Raw genomic sequence first — 16,541 nt, forward strand, 5'->3', positions numbered from 1 at the left:
TATGACAGCAAAACTATTCTCGTCAACTCCTTTGAGCCTTGCCATGAAAATTTGAAAGTCCACTATTCTTGAAATATATCCCCTCTGGCTATTATGTCCCAAATGCTTCTTACTATATAGAGAACTAGGAAAAATAACTAAATACATGAGCATTAAGCTTGGTTCAGTATTCTCTCATTTTGACTTATTGGCTTGTTTTTATTTTTGTGTGGTTTAGGTCTATTAAACTTCTATTTTGGTGAGTCTAAGTTAAGTCCATGACAATAGAGGCATCAGAATCAAGAGTGAAATTTCATTCACCAATGGAGATTGGGAGCAGGTGGTCATAAAACCTTTTAGCATATTTTTGTTTCATTCTACTAATAAATTTTTGGCACAGCTAGAGCTTAAATTCCAACCACCAATATCAGAAGTGCTTCAAGCCTTAGTATGGTTGCTGCAGCGAGCCAACATGAGCAGGCGAACTACTTTTGGATCTGATCAAGGAGGATCCAATCGAGGGAGTAATGTACCCGCCATACATGATGATATGTGAATGGGAACATAATCCTTGTGTCATTCTTGAAAAGAAATGTAGTTATCAGTTATCACTATCTTCTGATGTACTAAGAAAATGGATGAAAGAATGTCTCAATTGTTATTTTATTGAATAATTTCATTTTATTTGAGCTAAAGAGTTCAGTTTTGTTATTAGTGAACCTAGATGATTCTTTTTGTTCCATTTTTTATTTTTTATTATATTGAATTGGTTGTTTATGATGTTATGTGTATAGCTGAATTCAATAAATTTGGATAACTTAGGCACTTAGGCAGAGAACACAACCTCAAATGTCAGAGTTTCTATCCTATCCTATAAATATTCTGTCCTGTCAGAGATCCGACTATTATGGAAAGAAATCCATAAGAATAATCTAGTTCCAAATTACACATTTTGGTACACTGCTAACTTTGCTAACAAATTTTGAACTACAAAAAAATTATTAAGAATATTTTATTATATAAATCAAACACAAGATTGAGTCAGGCCAGTTCAAAATTATTCTGTTACATCACAAACGGACCAGGCATAATTTTAAAGAAACATAAACAAAGGAATTTAAACTCTTCTTTGATTGATGCAATGGATGGTTGATGGTTCTGCTCCGCCTCATCATCATCATTTGCCCTTGAGATTTAAGAGACATAAACACAGAAATTGAACTAGAACATCATGAACAGAAACATAAACACAGAAATTAAAATCAAAATCATAAAAACAAATACCAAAATTTTTTAATCCTCATAAACAGAACCCAAAAAATTCAAATAACCAAATAATCAGAACAAAACAAATAATTGAATGAAATGAATGAAATAAAGTCATACAAAAAACCTTAACAAAAAAATAAATATAAAAAAAACAATTGAATGAATTCAATGGAACAAATTCATACAGCAAGAACATAAAAGGAACAAAAAAAATAAAATCAATCAATGAAGCAAATTCATATATACCTAAGTCTGAGGCTCCATTGAAACTCTGGAAGTAGAGCACCACAGTGCTGACGACGATGCTGACTCGCTGAGACCCACGCCACCACTCTGAGGCTGAAAACGAATGACGCGAAGAGAGAAGAGAGATATTGAGAATAATGAATGAGACAATAAGGTACTGGGCTGAGGAGATACAGAAAAATATCATAGCTTCTTTCCACCATTTTTTTAATTGCTTTAAGTTCTGAATTGAAAAATTCTATGCAATTGACAAATCCAGGAACTCATTGATCAAACCCTAAATCAACTTCCAAACACAAATCACACTATTAACTCTACATTGACAAGTAAAAATATGATTTTTCTTTTCATAACATCGAAAAATCAAGTTAGAAATGAAGCACAATGTTGAGAGAGGAAACCTGAATTATAGCTCCAGTTGAACAGAGCAGAGCTTCAAGTGGCGATGGCAGTGAAGAAACACGTAGTCACGATGGCAGAGGATGGAGAAAAATGTGGACTTAGGGTTGAATGGAGTGCGTACGAAGAGAAGCAAAAATGAAAGGAATATGTGGTAAATGTAAAAAAATAATAATTACTATTAAACCCCCATATGAGGCATATTTATAAATTATTATTTGTGCACATTAGAAAAACTCAAAAGAGTTGAGCTTATTATGGACAGACCCAATAATGGGCTGTATTTTCGAGAATTCTTTTTTTTAATATTGTTTTATTAGCAGTAAAATTTTTTGTGATGAATCAAATTGTGTATTAAACACTACTATAGTCATGTATGAAATGTTAGTGATATTTTCATATTTTGTGTTTCTTTAATTAAAATAATATTTTTTAACAAAACGGCAACAATATTTTGTGTTTTAATAATTAAAATAATTTTTTTATTACAAAACGTAGTGACGTTTTGTTCTTTTATAATTAAAATTTTTTTTATTACAAAACGTCAATTATCACCATAATCCTATAGAATACTAAAATAATCAAATATTTTTGTGTTTTATATTAAAATTATTCATATATAAAAATTTTAGCCTATTTTCGATCTCCAAAAGATAAAAAAAAAAAGTAGTCTATCACAAATTATCTTTTTAAAAATATCTTTTCAAAAATCCAACTTTCACTTTTCACACTTTAATCATTCACTTTTTAACTCTTTTATGGTCGCATATCCCCTCCCTAAATTCTCATTGTGCCGTCGGTCCTTTCTCACCAGCCTGCTTCAGTGCAGCCGAGCTTCTTCTCTATCAAGTCGTTGGTTTATAATGAAAATAATCATCTATATACCTAGTAAAATAAATGGTTAAGTACTTTTTTTGTTCTTAAGGTGTTGGGTCACAATCAAAATCGTCCCCGACCTTTTTTTCTTATTAAAATCATTTTCAACGTTACAAAACGTTATAAAATCATCCTTTTGTCCATAAACGATACTTTTTGGACAATTTTACTCTTAAAAAAATAAAAAAATAAACATGTAACCAAATGCAAATCCCTCTTTTCTTCCTTTCTCATTCACAAAAACAACCCTTCATCTTCTTCTTCTTCATCTTTTTCTTCTCATAACAACCCTTCTTCTCATATCTTCTTTCTTCTTCATCTTCTTCTTCTTCTCATTCACAACAACAACCATTCATCTCCTTCATCATCATTTTCTTCTTCATCTTCTTCATCTTCACTTCCATGCGATACAGAGAAGATATTACCAATTCATAATCCTAAACCACTACTACCCTAGCTACTATCTCCAACCCTTTCCTTTCTACCTGAACTTTCTCCCTTCTTTTATACTTAAAAAACTTACTACCTTCCAATACAGGTGCACCAAAAGCAATAACCACAAAATAAATTATCAAAAATTTCAGATCAAACAATTCAATAATCATCAATTATGATTTTAGATCCAAAATCAGCAACAATAAAAATTATAGAATTGCAAATTAGTAAATGAAGGAGCAAGACAAATTCAGAAACAATAGAACCATCTGTAACAAATAAAAACTTCATGCCAAAATTCAAAACTAAACCAAAAATATTTCAAATAATTAATGACACAAATTTAATCACAGAAGAGGAAAAGAGATAACTACATGAATAGATCTGGAACAAGGTGAGTTCCAGGAAGCAGAACAGAGAAATAGAGAAGCAGAACAGGAAGTAGAATAGATCTGGAAGGAAGCACGACGCTGCAAAGAGGCAGAACGGAGGCGCAACACTGCAGGAGGCAGAACGGAGGCGCGGCGCTACGGGAGAGGAAGAACGCAGGCTGGTGCTGCGAGAGAAAGAGTGCGACGTTGAAGGAGTCGGCGCCGAAAGGAGAGTCAGAACGGGATTGAGTCGGCACCGAAAGAGAACGCCAGCAACAGCTCCCTTTCTCGTCGGCGACGCCTTCTTCCTCTTCTTCTCTTCTTTTCCGTCTTCATTCTCCACCCTCCCTCTGTTCTTTTCTTCGTTTTCTTGCTCTCCATCCTCTCTGTGGTTGTTGAAAGAAAAAGAAGAAATGAGGGTTTAAATGATGGATTTAAGATAAAGGGTATTTTTTCTAAAAATTAGAGGAAGGATGATTTTATAACGTTTTGTAACGTTGAGGAAGATTTTAATAACAAAAAAAGTTCGGAGACGATTTTGATTTTGACCCAAGACATTAAGGACAAAAAAATTACTTAACCCTTTTAACATCCAGCAAATCTTATTGTATTTACTTAAATCCAATCCAAATTAAATAAACATCTACTTTAAAATGAAAATAACCATCCACATATCTAGTAAAAATAAATATCCAACATAATTTTATCAAACATATTAAATTACTTACTCTAGTGCATCCATATCTCTATTTTATTATAATATTTTGATTATTTTCATTGGATGAACCGCTGTTCATCAATCATGGCTCATATCAGCACCAAAATTTTGGTCACAACTCATCATTTGGAAGTCGCACATACAGACGACAAAATCATAGCAATATTTCACTATTTTAATGCAGAAATGAACCGGTAGCATCTTTGATCAAAATGCGTGGTGCAACGCAGGGAAGAAGAGGACCAACAACAGTTTCGCTTGCATGGTCAATGGTTGCTGCGGTACGTAGGGGAGGAAGTTGTGATGGTGCGACAAGGGTGGGTTCATCTTCGTCCGGAACGCGTGGTGCAACGCAGGGGAGAAGAGGACGAACGACGACTACACTTGCATGATTGGTAGTTGTCGTGGTGTGTGGGGGGAAGTTATGATGACGTGACGGGGTGGGGGCGGCGCAAGGAAGAATCGTGCTGCGCGACCGAAGATGCTGGAGGCTGTGATGGTGCGGCGGAGGTGGAGTAGACGCAGGGAGAAATTCGTGCGACGCGACGGAAGATACTAGGCGATGGCTAGTGAGAGAAGGAAAATGCGACTAAAGAGAAAAGAAGGTTTTTTAATGTAAAATTAGGATTACTTGGGATAATATTTTTTTTAATGGATTTTTTAATTTTAAAATTAATTTTATTTTTTAATTTATTATTCGCATTTTTTCACACTGACCGTGTGAAAACTTTTTGATCCACAAAAGCTATACAAATTTCTGTTAGAGAAATTGTGCAGTAAAATTGTGAAGTGAATTGTATCATCTAATTACTAAGTTATGATGCATTAATCATTAGTGTTATATGTTCAAGGTTATTTGTATCCTTACTTTCAAAAACCATGTGAATGATGCTACAAAGCAACAGGACAACAGCATATCATTAATAGTACTAACCTTAGTCTTGCGAGCTAACTTTTAAATCTCTCAACTCCATAGTCACAATTAGGCAAGAGATGTGTTGGCCTTATCCTTTAAACTGAATCAAATTGATTTTTTAAATTAAGTAATATGTTTTACATTAGTCTTTAAGATGATAAAAAAATTTGCTATTAAACCTATATTGATATAGATTAGTTAATTTGAAGAATGAAGTTGATTCAACTAAAATTAGAACAATCAAAGTTAGGTAACCAATTAAGAGTGTAGTCAATGTTAACTATAGCGAATTAGTAATTTTTTTTAGGATAAAGTGTTTGTTTGGTCGCCATTAAATTGATAAAGAAAAAAGATATTTTTTAAATAAAAAAATCTTTTGTTTAGCATATTTGAAAATTTTCTAATAATAAAAGTAGAAATACTAGAAAAATAAAAAAAATATCTTTTGTGAAAAGTTACAATTTATATCTTTTTTTAAAAAATATTTTTTCTTTTAAAAAAGATATTTTTCACATTTATTATGAACAAAAAGGTACTTAAAATCTTATTTTACCTAAACAAGATGATAGATAAAAATATTTTTTTATATGAGATATCCAAATATAAAATCACTTTTACTTTTGTAAAAGATCTTCTAAAAAAATATCATTTAAAAAAAAGATCTTTTTCAAAAATGGCGTCAAAACAGGTCCAAAGTATATTTTTTGTCCCTAAAATTTGACATACATTTTAAAAATACCTCTAAGTTTTATTTTATTTCAATTTTATCTTACAAGTTTTCAATTTGCATAAAATATACCGCTAACAGTTAAATTTTCAAAAAATTTAAGACCAATTCAATAACAATGTATGACAGTTATATTTGACTTACTTGTGTTGAAAATTGTTCTTAAGAAATTGTAGTTGAATTAGTCCTAAATTTTTTGAAAAATGAGCGGTTAGGGGAATATTTGATGCAAATCGAAAATTTCTGGGACAAAATTGAAACAAAATAAAACTTAGGGATATTTTTGAAATTTTTCGCCAAACTTCAAGGACAAAAAGTATGTTTTACCATTTTTTATTTTGATTTTTTTAAAGAAATGTAAATTCAAATTATCATGAGAAACATCCAAAACCTAATAAAAAAACGTCCAAAATCTAAAAAAATATCTAACTCTAAATAATAACAAACATTCAAAATTATTTTAAAAACTTCAAAAATTATTTTAAAAATTTCTAACAAAAAATGACATATTCAAAATCTTTTTAAAATTTCTAAACCTAACAAAACGAGACATTTAACAAAATATTGGAAAAAGAACATCTAAAAAACTAAAAAAAGAATCATCTAAAACTATTACAAAATCCAAAAAGAAAAAATATCCAAAACATAAGAAAAAGAAATATCCAAAACTTAGAAAAAAGAAACATCCAAAACTTAATAAAAAACATTCAAGATCTAAAAAAAACATATAACACCAAATAATAACAAACATCCAAAAACATTGTGAAACATTTTAAAAGCTCATTTGAAAATTCCAAAAATCATTTTAAAACTTTCAAAATCTTTAAAAAATTTTTTAATAAAAAACATCTGAAACTTAATAAAAAGAAACATAAAAAACCTAACAAAAACAAGATATCCAAAATCTTTTTAAAATTTCAAAACTTAACAAAATAAGACATCCAACAAATATTGAGTTATTAAAAGATATTATCCAAAATCCAAAAAGAAGAAACATATTCTAAACATAAAAAAAGAAAACATTAAACTAGTAAAAAGAATCATCCAAAACCAAGCAAAGGAAGAAAAGGAGCAGCACAGCTATTTTGTGCTCTTCGTAGAGGAGGTGTGATCTGCAGCCTTATTCTTTGTTGAAACACGAGCGACGCAGCGGCTTCGTGAAGGAGGCATTACGGTGGCCAATCACCGAAGGAGGAAGGGCGTCGGTGGTTGGCAGCACAGAGCAATGGCAGTGTCACTCACTGTTCTGTGCTACGTGCGTGCGGCGACGGAGGGGACGTTGTGTCTGTGCGTGCGGTAGTGAGAGGGCATTGCATTAGCAACGGGAGGGCGCGACATGCATGTAGACGGCAGAGGGAGGCCATTGCGTGCCTACAGCGGTGGTCGGCGATAGTGACAGTGATGCGCACGTGACTATAGAAAGAGGGATAAGGATTTGTGTTATTATTTCTTTCATTGTGTACGGTCAATCATGGTTCTAAAAACCAGACCGGATTGGTTGGTCGAACCGGTCTAACCGTAAACTAGCAGTATTAATGGTCCGGTTAGTCATGTAAAATCGCTAGTTAAAAAATTGGTAAGGGACTACTGAACCGGCCGGGAACTGGGCCATTAGACTAGACTAGGAACTGGCCGGTTTGAAGGAAACGATGCTGTTTTGGTTTACTGAGCATCTGGAACTCTAAATCACTAGCCATTCCTCTCACTTCACTTGTCACTCATGTTACCCAAGCAGAACTCTGAATCACTCCCCCTTCTCCACCTCTAGCCTCCCCTCGAGCTGCTGTCACCTCGCGTCCGTCGAGCCACTACCGGCACTCGTCCGTCGAATCTGGTCTAGCTGTCATCCCCACTGGTTCAGCGTCTTCGTCGTCATGTCGCATCATTTTTGTTCAGCCGCGTCGTCTCTGTTTCGCGGCGGTCGTTTGTTCCAATTCCGTCGCCTGTGTCTTCCTCCTCAGTTCTCTCGTGCTCCCTCTTCCTCATCTCAGTTTAAGTTCTGGCCTTCATTTGTGCTCCCTCGCCCTCCTCTGTGTTCAAATTTCAGGCCTAGTTGAATGTGATTTTTGGTCTTTGCTATTGTTTTGTTGCTATGTAAAAACTTTCAACTTTTCATCTCTCTCAAGTCATAATCTTTGAGTCTCTCTAACTCTATCCCTCTAAAATTTAAATTTCGCACGACCGAAATCGTCAATTTGGAGTATCATCGTGAGGCTTGCTGTAACACCCTACTACATAGAGTTTTACGCTTAAGTCGTAGAATAGGGGTAGTATGGTGTTACAGACCTCTTTACAGAAAATATTTACATATAATAGTGGAAAGAGATAATATACTAGGAGCCTTGAAAAATGGGTAAAACAAAATCGCAAAAGAAAAGGCGCAACGCTCAAGAAATAAGATTACTTGCATACTAAGAAACCTAAAAGTTAAGGATAGGAATAAGCGAAAGAGTCACAAGAGTGCCAATAATACAGAGGAACTAGCTCCTGACTCAGCCTGCCAAGGCTTGCCGGAGAATATATATATATATATATATATATATATATATATATATATATATATATATATATATATATATATATATATATATATCCCAAACACCCAAAATACAGAAATAGGACCCTATCTCTTCTGTAACCTCTATGAGTAACAAAATAAGCAAGTTTTTTGGAGAGCAAGCTAAGTACATATACACATATATACAAATTGGAAACGCAAAATAATCTAGGTACTACTCCGCTTTAAAGATCCAGACACCTAGCGAAGGTCCTCTCAACCTGCATCTGAAAACAACAACATAGTATGGGGTGAGAACTGGATGTTTTCAGCATGGTAAAGGTGCCACGCGTATAATAAATCAGGTCCTGGGAATGCCAAAGGCAATCCTAGAACTCCATCATACGATTGTAAAACTTAATTTCTAAGTAGAAGCCATAAAAGGGGGTAGGTGATCTAATTACCCTAAACTTACTCACTTTTAAACCTAACATAAACACCAAACCATTCCACCCTTCCTCCAATCATCCATCATCCATGAATCAGCAGAGACAAACAAACAAATAGTTTCACGCACAAGTAGGAAATAGATGGTGCAAATAGTAAATATAGTAGTCAGCAGGGTATATTTTCAGTTAGGCAATCCCAAATAATACATAGCAGACAAAACAAACAAATGCACATGATGCATGCCTGTCCTATGGCTGATGAGGCTCATCTATCGGTTATCCCACCAACCCGACAAGTCCGAAAACATTAGACTGTCCCTCGTCGCGCATCCCCATGAGTCTATGCATAGATTTCACATTCATTCATCATTTAATCACTCAATGGGGGATATCCATACTCGAGAATTCATATGTGCCCGGTCACCCTTACGACGTAGGGTCAACAGAGTATCGAGATTCAACCTGGAACACGTGGTGGCAAGCCACGATTCTGTTACCCAGGGAAACTCGTATATCAGATAACATCATTCATAAGCCATTTCATGTTCATAATCATTAGTTAATCATTCATCAAAGTCATGGCATCATAACTTCACATACATTCACATTTGTTCCTTAGAATTCATCATATTTTACCTCTTTCTTCATTCCCAAGTTACCCCAAATTCCTACCTTCCACTAATTACTAAGCTCACTAGTAAAATCTAGGGTTAACATGGCAAAAATGGAGGTTTAGGAGTTCAAAATCATGTTTAGAATATAAAAACACAGGTGCTTGATAAACCCCATTTTAGGATTTATCTTGTATAGATTTTGAGGGTTTTATCAATGATCCTACGCACTTATTCATATGAAAATGCATGATTTTGTGTTCCTTTCCCAATTTTGCCTCATGGATGAAAACATGCTTCCTTTGCACTAAATTAGATATATTTTTAATCCTCTTTTAGTATCATTCGATGCTGTGATCCGTGTGTTAAGTGGTTTCAGAGTTTATAGGGCAAGGATGACTTGGAAGGGAGAATGGGAGCACGCATAAAGGAAAGGAGCATGGAAAAATTAGCTTTGAGAATTTTAGCAGAGGCGCGCGCACGCACATGGCGCGTCCGTGCAGATTCGAGCCGCCAGGAGCCAAAGCTAGAAGACAAGTTACGAGTTGGCGCGTTTAGCGGCTGGACTATGATCCTCATGGACGCGCCCGTACGCGTTACGCCTGCGCGCGGATTGCGATTACCACAGGGGCGCGTGCGCGTACTGTGCGTGTACGCGCCGATGGTCGCACATGATTTTTTAAGAAAGCACGTGACCAGAGCGTGGAGGCAGTTAGAGACCCTGTTTTGGAGTAGAGCTTTGGCGGAAAAAACTTAAGAAGGCCAAGGATTGAAGGGGTTAGGGGATTCACTCATTTTTACTTTTTCTTAGATATTTTCCTAGAGTTGGTTATATTTTGGGTAGAGAGAGAACCTCCAACCTCTCTCTAGAATTTCATTCTTCATTGCAATTCTCCTTTGATTCTCTTATTGAGATCCATTGTAATTCACTTTTACTTTGATACAATTAGTAGATCTACTCTTCTCCTATTCTCAATTTGTGTTCTTTTGATCCTCTCACTTTGGATCTAGCTTTGACTTTGTTCCTTGGATTTGGACTAGTGAATTGAGGTATTTTCATATCCATTTACTTGCAATTGTTCAATTGTTGATGATTGTGTGATTTAGATCTCTTGATTTCAACTCTTCATCTCAATTTCATAATGTCTCTTATGAATACTCACCAAATGTTTGATAAAATGATAACACTAGCCATGGAGTAAAATTCTTTCACCTGGCTTAAGGATTGAACTATTGGAGATACTTGAATAGTGGATGTCAATTGTTGATTGAGAATTAAAAATTTGCTAATTGACTTGGAGTGCACTAAAGCTAGCATCACCTAGGATGAAGCTAGGACTTGTGACCAAGCTAGTTACTTTCACTTGAATCTCCTCTATAATTAGGGGTCAACTAAGTGAAGAAAGACTCAATTGTTATCATAATTGAACACTATAAGAAATTGGAACATTTGTAACAAAAATTTTGTATCAAATTAAAAATTGTTACAAAAAACCATTTTTTGTATTAATAGTTGCTGATTGTTACAAAAAAAGTATATTTTGTAACAACATTACAAGTTGTTACAAAACATCCAGATATTTTGTAACAATACATTTTATTTTGTTACAAGTGATAGTAGTTTTTGTAACGCGCCGGTGTGTTGTTACAAAATATTGTAATGTTTTGTAACAAAAAATAAAGTAGTTGCAAAAATTCGTAGTATTTTGTAACAAAATAGTTTTTTTGTTTCAAAAAATCCAAATGTTTTGTAACAAAATATTTTTTTTGTCTAAAAAACTCAAATTAATATGTAACAAAAAATTAATTTGTCACCAAATTTAACATTGTTTGTAACAAATTTTATTTTGTGTCACAAAATATATGTATAATTTATACATTTTTTTTCAAAATGTTAAAAACTTTAAGAATTAAAAAAATTGTCTTTATATTTTTTTAAAATAATTTTATTTTGTTTCAGAAATAAAAAAAATTGTTTATATAATTCTTTTAAAATATATTTTATAGATTATTTATTACATATTCATTAATTTTTAAATGATGTAAATATTAATTTATATGCCTTTAGAAAATTAGTATATAATTTTTAACAATCAAAATTTTAAGATAACTTAAAACTAATTTGTGAAATTTAAAATTTTTTTATTAATTTATAAATATAAATAACAAAGAGTTAAAAATATTCCAAAAAAAATGTAAAAAACTAAATGCAATGTTAAAAAAACCAAGGGCTAATAGCTAGTGAATGTAAAATGGTAAAAAAACCTAAGGTTCCCCCATTCCCCCACCATACTCGAAGCCTCACACTCACTAACTCTCAACCCATGGCGCTGGTGCACGAAATTGCAATCACACTTTGCAATCCCGCACAACTAACCAGCAAGTGCACTGGGTCGTCCAAGTAATACCATACGTGAGTAAGGGTTGATCCTACGGAGATTGTCGGCTTGAAGCAAGCTATGGTTACCTTGTAACTCTTAGTCAGGATATCAAAGATTATCAGGATTGATTGTAAAAAGCAAAAGAACATAAAACAAGTACTTGAATTGCAGTGATGGAGAATAGGTTGAGGTTTTGGAGATGCTCTGTCTTCTGAACCTCTACTTTCCTACTGTCTTCTTCTTCAAACACGCAAGGCTCCTTCCATGGCAAGCTGTATGTAGGGTTTCACCGTTGTCAATGGCTACCTCCCATCCACTCAGTGAAAATGTTCAACGCACCCTGTCACGGCACGGCTATTCAGCTGTCAGTTCTCGATCATGTCGGAATAGAATCCAGTGATTCTTTTGCGTCTGTCACTAACGCCCCACAATCGCGAGTTTGAAGCTCGTCACAGTCATTCAATCATTGAATCCTACTCAGAATACCACAGACAAGGTTTAGACCTTCCGGATTCTCTTGAATGCCGCCATCAATTCTAGCTTATACCACGAAGATTCTGATTAAGGAATCCAAGAGATATCTACTCAATCTAGGGTAGAACGGAGGTGGTTGTCAGGCACGCGTTCATAGTTGAGAATGATGATGAGTGTCACGGATCATCACATTTATCCGGGTTAAGAACAAGTGATATCTTAGAACGGAAGCAAGCATGATTGAATGAGAAACAGTAGTAATTGCATTAATCCATCAAGACACAGCAGAGCTCCTCACCCCCAACCATGGGGTTTAGAGACTCATGCTGTAGAAGATACAATGAGAAACGTGTAAAGTGTCATGAGGTACAGATACAATGTCAAAAGATCCTATTAATAGTGAACTAGTAACTTAGGGTTTACAGAAATGAGTAAATGACAGAAAAATCCACTTCCGGGCCTACTTGGTGTGTGCTTGGGCTGAGCATTGAAGTATTTTCGTGTAGAGACTCTTCCTGGAGTTAAGCGCCAGCTTTTATGCCAGTTTGGGCGTTTAACTCCAATTTTTATGCCAGTTCCAGCGTTAAACGCTGGGAATTCTGAAGCTGATTTGCATCGCCAGTTTGGGCCATCAAATCTCGGGCAAAGTATGGACTATTATACATTGCTGGAAAGCCCAGGATGTCTACTTTCCAACGCCATTAAGAGCGTGCCAATTGGGCCTCTGTAGCTCCAGAAAATCCACTTCGAGTGCAGGGAGGTCAGAATCCAACAGCATCTGCAGTCCTTTTCCGTCTCTGAATCAGATTTTTGCTCAGGTCCCTCAATTTCAGCCAGAAAATACCTGAAATCACAGAAAAACACACAAACTCATAGTAAAGTCCAGAAAAGTGAATTTTAATTAAAAACTAATAAAAATATACAAAAAACTAACTAAATCATACTAAAAATATACTAAAAATAATGCCAAAAAGCGTATAAATTATCCGCTCATCACAACACCATGCTTAAATTGTTGCTTGTCCCCAAGCAACTGAAAATCAAAATAGAATAAAAAGAGGAGAATATACTATAGACTCCAAAATATCAAAGAAACTTAGTTCCAATTAGATGAGCGGGACTAGTAGCTTTTTGCTTTCGAACAGTTTTTGCATCTCGCTTTATCCTTTGAGGTTCAGAATGATTGGCATCTATAGGAACTCAGAATTCAGATAGTGTTATTGATTCTCCTAGTTAGGTATGATGATTCTTGAACACAGCTACTTTATGAGTCTTGGCCGTGGCCCAAAGCACTCTGTCTTCCAGTATTACCACCGGATACATACATGCCACAAACACATGATTGGGTGAACCTTTTCAGATTGTGACTCAGCTTTGCTAGAGTCCCCAATTAGAGGTGTCCAGGGTTCTTAAGCACACTCTTTTGCCTTGGATCACAACTTTATTTCTACCCTTGCCTTTTGGTTTAAAGGGCTATTGGCTTTTTCTGCTTGCTTTTTCTTTTTCTCTTCTATTTTTTCGTTTTTTTTGAATCACTGCTTTTTCTTGCTTCAAGAATCAATTGATGATTTTTCAGATCCTCAATAACAGTTCTCCTTTTCCATCATTCTTTCAAGAGCCAACAATTTTAACATTCTTAAAACAACAAATTCAAAAGACATATGCACTGTTCAAGCATTCATTCAGAAAACAAAAAGTATTGTCACCACATCAAACTAATTCAACTAGTTTCAGAGATAAATTCGAAATCCTGTACTTCTTGTTCTTTTGTGATTAAAGCATTTTTCATTTAAGAGAGGTGATGGATTCATAGGACATTCATAGCTTTAAGACATGAATTTTAAATTTTATTAATCATGAATTAAGAACAAAACTCAGAAATAGATATAAGATAAGACTAATAGTAATATAAAACAAAAAATTTAAATAGGCTCCTAATGATAGAGGTTATCACAGAGTTAGGACTCAACAACCTTGATTTTGAGAAGTGGATGCTCCCTCAACTTGAGGGGAGAGCTTTTGGCATTTCATCTCTTGAAGTTCACGCCCCTGCTTCTCTTGTTCCTTCAGCAATTTGCAGAGCATGCAGTTCTGATTCTGCTGTTCTTCCTTAAGTTGCTCCATAGTTTATTGCAACTTGGTGATAGATGCTTCTAGGCTGGTCCAGTAGTCAATTTCAGGAAATTCAGGGAGGAACTCCTGCGCCCTCTTTTTGATAGAGTTGTCTTGCATTTGTCCTTCCATTGACTTCTTGGTGATTGGATGTTCAATGGGTATGAATTCATCTACTCCCATCTTGACCCCAGCCTCTTTACAGAGCAAAGAGATCAAGCTTGGGTACGCCAGTTTGGCTTCAGTGGAATTCTTGTTTGCAATTGTGTAGATTTCACAAGCAATCAGATGATGAACCTCCACTTCTTTTCCAAGCATAATGCAATGAATCATCACTGCTCTCTTGATGGTAACCTCAGAACGGTTGCTAGTGGGTAATATGGAACGCCCAATAAAGTCTAGCCAACCTCTTACAATTGGTTTGAGGTCTCCCCTCTTGAGTTGGTTTGGGACACCTTTTGAATTGGTTATCCATTTAGTTCCAGGGAGGCATATGTCCTCTAGAACTTGATCCAACCCTTTATCTGCTCTCACCATCCTCCTATTAAAGGATTCAGGATCATCATGCAGTTGAGGTAATTTGAAGACCTCTCTTATTTTGTCCAGATGGAAGTAAATAATTCTCTCTCTGACCATGGTTCTGTAGGTATGAAAAGCAGTTCCAGTCATTCTCTGCTTATCTGTCAGCCATAGATTTGAGTAGAATTCCTGAACCATGTTCCTTCCAACCTTTGTCTCAGGGTTGGTTAGAACTTCCCATCCTCTGTTTCGAATTTGCTCTTGGATCTCCGGATATTCATCTTCTTTCAGATTGAATTTGACTTCCGGGATCACTGACCTCAGACCCATTATTTTGTGGTAATGGTCTGCATGTTCTTTGGTTAAGAACTTCTCTTGACTCCAAACATCCTTTGGATTATTCTCTTTCTTGCTTCTTGAATTAGTTTGTTTTCCTCTAGGAGCCATGATCTTGATAAATCTTGGCCTAGTGATCACGAAAAGCTCACCAAACTTAGAGGTTTGCTTGTCCTCAAGCAAAAGAAGGCAAAGAGGGGAGAGAGAAGGAGAGCAGATTCGAATGGTGTGGGGAAGGAGGGTGGCCGAATGTGTTTAAATAGGAGAGGAGGAGAAATATTCGAAAATTTGAAGGAGATTTGAGAAGATATGGAAAAAATTTGAGGAGATAATTGAGTTTTTTGAAAGAGTCTAGGAAAGAATTTGAAATAGATTTGAAGAAGATTCTAATTTTTGAGATTGGGGGGTGAATAATGAAAATTTGTAATGTGTTTATGGAGAAAGATATGGATCAAAACAAGAAATTTTGAAAAAAATTAAAGTGGGAAACAAAATCTCCTCCCCCTGCCTTTCTGGCGTTAAACGCCCACTTGGTGGCCTATTTGGGCGTTTAACGCCCAGCCAGGTATCCTGGCTGGCGTTAAACGCCAGAAATCCCTTTATCACTGGGCGTTTTGCTAAACGCCCAGGATGCTACACACCTGGCGTTAAACGCCCAGAATGGTGCCCATTTTGGCGTTTAATGCCCAGAATGCCCCTTACTGGCATTTTTTCGCCAGTAAGTTATTTTTCTCTACTTTTTGCACTGAATCCTTCTGTAACTCTGTGAATTCCTTCAATTTTAATAATTGCCTTTTAGGAATATGTATCAAACCTTGATTAGACAAAACTGATGCCCTTCTAATCACTGGGTTGCCTCCCAGTAAGCGCTTCTTTACCGTCTTTAGCTGGACCTTCGCTGAAAATCACTCAAGTCTCAGTTTTGAGCATTCTTGCTCAAAATTGCTTTCAAGATAATGCTTGATCCTCTGTCCATTGACAATGAACTTCTTGTCAGAATCATTATCCTGAAGCTCAACATATCCATATGGTAATACTCCTGTAATCACATATGGACCCCTCCAGCGGGACTTAAGCTTTCCTGGAACTGAGCCTAGAGTTGAAGAGCAGGACCTTTTGTCCTGGCTCAAAAACTCTGGATGACAATTTCTTGTCATGCCATTTCTTTGCCTTTTCCTTATAGATTTTTGCATTTTCAAAGGCATTGAGTCTGAATTCCTCTAGCT

This window comes from Arachis stenosperma, chromosome 1, assembly GCF_014773155.1.
Source record: "Arachis stenosperma cultivar V10309 chromosome 1, arast.V10309.gnm1.PFL2, whole genome shotgun sequence".
Classification (NCBI taxonomy): domain Eukaryota; kingdom Viridiplantae; phylum Streptophyta; class Magnoliopsida; order Fabales; family Fabaceae; genus Arachis; species Arachis stenosperma.